This window comes from Curcuma longa, unplaced genomic scaffold (genome assembly GCF_044706935.1).
Source record: "Curcuma longa cultivar G26 ecotype Majalengka, Jawa Barat unplaced genomic scaffold, ITB_CL_G26_1.1 contig_24335, whole genome shotgun sequence".
Classification (NCBI taxonomy): Eukaryota; Viridiplantae; Streptophyta; class Magnoliopsida; order Zingiberales; family Zingiberaceae; genus Curcuma; species Curcuma longa.
Window position 1 is genome coordinate 1 of NW_027432394.1, and position 6,410 is coordinate 6,410.

The 6,410-nt window shown below is 33.3% G+C and overlaps 1 pseudogene; it reads left to right on the forward strand.

Annotated features, from left to right (window-relative positions):
- The first annotated feature begins 3,986 nt into the window (after positions 1–3,986).
- Positions 3,987–5,626, forward strand: LOC141818330 (uncharacterized; annotated as a pseudogene).
- Positions 5,627–6,410: the final 784 nt, after the last annotated feature.

The following is a 6,410-nucleotide window of genomic DNA, read 5'->3' on the forward strand; positions in this document are numbered from 1 at the left end:
ATGTCCTATCTCATAGACAAATAAAGAAAAGAATGGAAGAAATGGGATGAGAAGATCACTTCGAGGGGATTGACCTCCAATAACCAATGTAAATCAATTACTTAATTGAATCACTTCATTGTTTGTTTCCAAAAGATTATATAATGACTCTATATATAATCCTACGACAATACAAGTCAATATAAAAATTATTAATAAATCTAATAATCTATTGAAAGGATAATTATTAATCAATCCAATTACCTTATCTAAATCGATGTTGGGTTGTAAGGGTGCAAACATAGTCCCACATCTAAAACACATAAAAAAGATCATGAGTTTAAAAGGATAGAAGATATTTCTATTAGTATGAGATCTTTTGAGTTGAACGCAAAAATAAAACCATGAGGGCTTAGGCCCAAAGTGGACAATATCATGCCATTGTGAAGATATTTTGATTCCATTGGTACTAACAAGTGGTGTCAGAGTTAGGTTACCTTCTAACTCTTATTAGTAAAATGACAAACAATTTTAATGTTGTTTGGTCTGGTCCTAAATTAGATGGGAAGCTCAATTATAATTATTGGCAGATAATAATGTCTACACATTTGAAAGCTCAAAATCTTTGGAGCTCTATTGATCCAAGTCTTTCAGAAGGAGTCGATGCAAACTCTCAACGTCGAAATCAACTTGCGCTGGGACAAATTCATCAAGGAGTAGATTATTCAATTTTTGGCATGAAAGCAAATGCCAAAATGACCAAGGAGGTGTGGGACATCTTAAAGTTGTCATACAAAGGAGTTAATCGAGCACAAAAATCAAAGTTGTAATCGCTACGAAAGTTATACGATCGATGTGAGATGACCTCTATAGAAACAGTTGAGCAAAATTTTTCACGTCTTACTGATTTTGTCAATAAAATGAGATTATATGGAGATAAAGTTGGAGACGATGCCGTAGTTGAGAAGATTCTTCGAATCATACCATTGAAAAAAAATGATAAATCTCAGTTAGCCTCATTGACTATCCCTGGGGGTGTCCAGTCTGATCCCACAGAAATTTCCCATCGGCCACCAGGGTAAATCGGGAAATGCATGCAGTGGCTAGCCCAGACGCCCATCATCCTTTGATTGCGCTTTCCATTTGGAGGAAATCAAACCATACCATTGAAGTATGATCATGTGGTGGCCTTAATTCAAGAATCACATGATATTGAACTACTGACAATATAATTGCAGAATTAAAAGGTATGATAGAAAGTCATATTGATAGGATCGAAGCAAAGACGGAAACACCGGTGAATGAAGAAGCTTTAAAGAGTCAGGTTACTCTTAATACGACTGACTCTAGTCAAAGAGGAGGTGGATTTAATAGAGGTCGTGGAAGAGGAAGAGGAGGTTATAGAGGAAGAGGACGAGGTAATTACTCAAATCAAGGAAAAAGTGGAGATAATGTCAAGCAAGATTAGTTTCTGGCTCATTGCTATAATTATAGAAAATATGGACACAAAATTGCAGATTGTAAATACAAGAAATTCAACAATCGTGGCAACCAAGCAAATATTGTTGGAAATTATGGTGAGAACCCTAATGAAGTTGAAACTTTACTTTTGGCTAGTAACAGTTTACTTACAGATGAGAACGTATGATTTTTGGATACTGGATGTAGTAACCATATGTGTGGAAGAAAAGAGCTATTCTCAAAATTAGATGAATCAGTTCATTCAGAGGTTATTTTTGGAAACAAGACAAAAATACCAATTTTGGAAAAAAGTAAAATTTATATTCAGTTGAAAGATAGTTCTCAAAATTTTATATCTGATGTCTTTTATGTTTCTGAACTTCACTAAAACTTATTAAGTATGGGACAATTATCAGAAAAGGGATATAAAATATGCATTATTCAGGGGTATTGCACCATAACAGATGGAAAAGGGAAGTTGATAGCAAAGGTAAAGATGTCTCAAAATCGATTATTTCCTTTAAAAATTCAGCATAAACTTCTTTCTTGCTTTAATTATGAGATTTTGGATGATAATTGGTTGTGACATATGTGGTTTGGGCACTTTCATTTTTCTGGATTAAATTATTTAGCGAGAAGGAAGCTTGTTTTTGAGTTGCCTGATATTATGAAATCTAATCATGTTTGTGAGACTTGTTTAATTGGCAAGAAGCATAGAGAACCTTTTCCTATATGAAAGTCATGGAGAGCCACCAAACAGTTAGAACTTGTTCATTCAGATTTGTGCATAGTGGAAGTTCCATCACTTGGAGGTAATAAATATTTTATCACTTTTATTGATGATTTAAGTTAAAAAACTTGGGTTTATATTCTACATCAAAAGTCAGAAGCATGTGATATTTTCAAACAATTTAAGCTATTTATTGAAAAATAAAGTGGATTTAAAATCAAAATCTTAAGAATAGATAGAGGTACAGAATATATTATTTGTGATGATTTCTTAAAGAAGCATGGTATTCAACATCAAATGACAGCCAAATACACTCCACAACAAAATGGGAGTGTTTTAAAAGGCGTTCCGGAGGCGTGCCCCGAGGCTCGCCCCGGGGCGAGGCGTTCCAATACTGTCCTTGGGCGATGGAATAAGGCGTAAGTGTTGTGAGGCGTATGCCCAGAACTTCAAGGCATTCGCCTGGGCGTTAGGACGAGCCTTAGTTCCGAGGCGTTAAAGGCATAAGCCCCATAAATTATCTTTAAAAAAATAGAAATTTAATAGTTTAGAGCCTTAGACTTATCAAACAATAAAGAGGATCTTTCTGCAAAATGTCATTTCCTTTAAATCCCTAATTCTAAAAAGGTAAAACCCTAATCCTGTCTATAAATCACCAATTTCTTCCTTCACCACCATCAACAATTTCAAATCTCCATTTCTCTGCCTTCAACAAGCTCACAAATCACAAGTGATTTGCTCTTCTCAATTCATGAATTCCATCCAGATCCGAAGATCAATCAGGTAACTTTCTCCTTTTTTTCTTCCATTTTTTTGTTTTCTTTTTCTCTCATTTTTTTTTGCATTTTTTGGGAAAGGTATGTTGCATGATTCTTGAGCTTGAAAATGAATTTTATTAGGGGCAGAATATGTCTTAAAATTTAATAAAAAAGAAAAGGAACGTAGAGTTATTTTTATAATTACTTTGACTTAGACATACATATCTAACAAGAGTATGTGAGAAAAGCAAAGGAAAAGATCACAAGAGTCAAGACAACTAAATTGTGTTCTCAAATCAAATTGCAGAAACATGCAAAGCATATATACAACATGGTCTTCAGCCCAAGAACATGAGCTCCGCACATGCAGAACATGAGCTCCGCACATGTATCTAGTCTAGTAAAATTTAAAGGAAATATCGTCGAAAAATATATATGGTTAGGGAACCAAATATATAGTTCATTCATTACTTTAAAGTGATATTAGCTTTGTTATATCCTAAAAGTACTAAAAGCGCAACTATTATGTGTTTGACAGGATGGCTTCTGATGAAGATATTAACTCTGAAAGTGCTAGTAGAAAAGATTTTGCTTGGAAGCATGCTCAAATAGAGGCTAATGAGAAACACTTCAGATGTCGCTACTGTAACCAAAGATGTATTGGGACTATTAATAGGCTTAAACACCATTTGGCTAAAACTCATCAAGGTATGAAACCTTGTCCTTCTGTTCCACCAGAAGCATATGAGGAATGCAAGAAAGCTTTAGGTGAGATAAAATATGTAAAAACTCAACGAAATATTGCCTTGAATGAGATTCGTTTGGCTGCTGAAGGGGACACTAGAGTTATTTCACAAGTAGAGAGAATGGGTTGTACACCATCACAATCAAGGGTGAGGGGCCCTATGGATAATTTTACAACAATTCAAGCTAGGCAAACTACTTTGAATTCTAAGTGGAAAAAAGAAGAAAGAAAGGAAGTTTGCAAATTGATAGGGTGATTTTTTTTCTCTAGCTGCCTTGCTTTTAATGTTATAAATGATCCTTATTTCTTACCTATGTGTGAGGGAATTGGAAAGTATGGGCCTGGTTTTGTACCTCCTACTATGCATGAATTGAGAACTTGGATACTTAAAGATGAGGTTCAAAATATCAATAAAATGATGGAAGACCATAAAAAGGCATGGATACAATATGGTTGTTCTATAATGTCTGATAGTTGGACTGATGGAAAAAGTAGATGTTTGATAAATTTCTTAGTAAATAGTCCAGCTGGTACATATTTTTTAAAGTTGATTGATGCCTCTGATTCTATAAAAAATGGGGAACTTTTGTTTACTTATCTTGATAATGTAGTAGAAGAAATTGGAGAGGAAAATGTTGTGCAAGTTATAACAGATAATGGTTCAAATTTTGTTAATGCTGGAAAAAGATTGATGGAAAAGCGGAAGTATTTGTATTGGACTCCTTGTGCTGCACATTGCATTGATCTCATGCTAGAAGACATAGGCAAATTAAAAGTTCATGAAACTACACTTGGAAAAGCTAAACAAGTGGTCAAATTCATATATGGGCATACTTTGATTTTGAGTTTGATGAGATCTTTTACAAAGGATCATGAACTTCTACGGCTTGTAGTAACACGGTTTGCCACTGCTTATCTTACCCTTCAGAGTATTTATGCTAAAAAACAAGCACTTCAATCTATGTTCACTTCAGAGGCTTGGAATTCTTGTTCTTGGGCAAAACATGTTGAAGGTATGAAAGCCAAAGCCACAGTTTTATTTGATCCACAATTTTGGCCTCAACTAACTTATTGCATACGAAGTGTTGTTCCATTAGTGTATGTTTTGAGAGAAGTTGATTCAGAAGAAAAGCCTGCTATGGGTTTTATATATCATTTGATGAAATCTGCCAAGGAACAAATTGCTTTAAATTGTGGCATGAACAAGCAAAAATATGAGCCTATTTTGAATAAAATTGAGGCAAGATGGACCCCACAACTTCATCAACCATTACATGCTGCAGGCTATTATTTGAACCCTCAGTTGCGTTTTCAAGATGATTTTTCTATCTTGATCATATAAAACAAGGTTTGCATGAATGCATGGATAGACTGCTTGATTACAATGATCGGCTTAAAGTTAATATTCAACTTGATCAATATGATTTTTCTATAGGAGATTTTGGTTCTCGGGTTGCAGTTGACTTTAGAAAATTACGAGCTCCAGGTTTGTATGAATTTTTCAATATGTCTCTTTGACTATATTCAACTGTTACTTTTAGCTTTTTATTAATTTCATTTTCTATTTGGTAGCTGATTGGTGGATTCGTTTTGGTGGCAAGACTCCAGAATTAACAAAATTTGTCATCCGTGTTCTTAGTTTGACTTGTAGTTCCTCAGGTTGTGAAAGAAATTGGAGCACTTTCCAATCAGTAATATTAATTTTCATTCTTGTTATTTGTATGTTTTTATATGATTATGCTTTCTACACTATAATTTTCAATCCTTTTTTCGTATATTATTATCTTCTAGATTCATACTAAGAAGAGAAATAGACTTGAGCATAAGAAGTTGAATGCTTTGGTGTATGTCATGTACAATACTCGCTTAAGGGAGAGGAGTATAAAGAGGAAGCAAAATTTTGATCCAATTTTGATTGATGAAGTTGATTCAGATGATGAATGGATAAACTGAAAAAGAAGATCCTATATTTCCAGAAGAAGCTGATTGACTTGATGATGATGATTTATTTAGAGTTGATGCTGTCAGGACTTTGCCAATTATTGAGATTTATGAGAAAACATCCCCAATTGATAAATCTAACAATGCTTCATCTCAGTTGGTGCCACAGAACAGAAAAAGAAATCACGATGAAAGTTTAACTTCATCAAGTAAGTTTTTAACTTCTTAATATCCAAATTCATTACTAATTTTCTATATATTATATTGAGACACTAAGTCAATTTAATATGAATTTATTTAAATTTTATTATGTGGTTAGGCAAGAGCAAAGGTAAAGGAAAACAAATTGCCACCTTGGATACTTTTGAAGAAAATGAAGATGTGATAGAAATTCTGGAATCACAGTCAACTATTAGAGGAATAAATACACTAGATGAAGATGATGATATGGATGATGTTGATTTTGATGAATAGAATCATTATATTTGTCTTGTCAGTTTCTTACTAATTATTGGTGCTATTCCTTGTTAGATATTTCAATAATTTGGTTTCTAATTTGGTACTTTATTTTGATATGTGTTTATTAAAACAGTTAACCTTTGAAGTTTGTGTTTGTAATTTGTGTTTGATAATGTAGTAACTTCTGAGTTCTAACTAGCTTGTTTTTAAGATTTATTTTTTTATAATATTGATTATTTGCTTTTTCAAGTGACTAATCTTGAAAAAGTATGCTTCTTAAATTATTATTTGGAATTGTATAACGATAGTTTTGTGTCTATATAGTTTTTCTTAATTT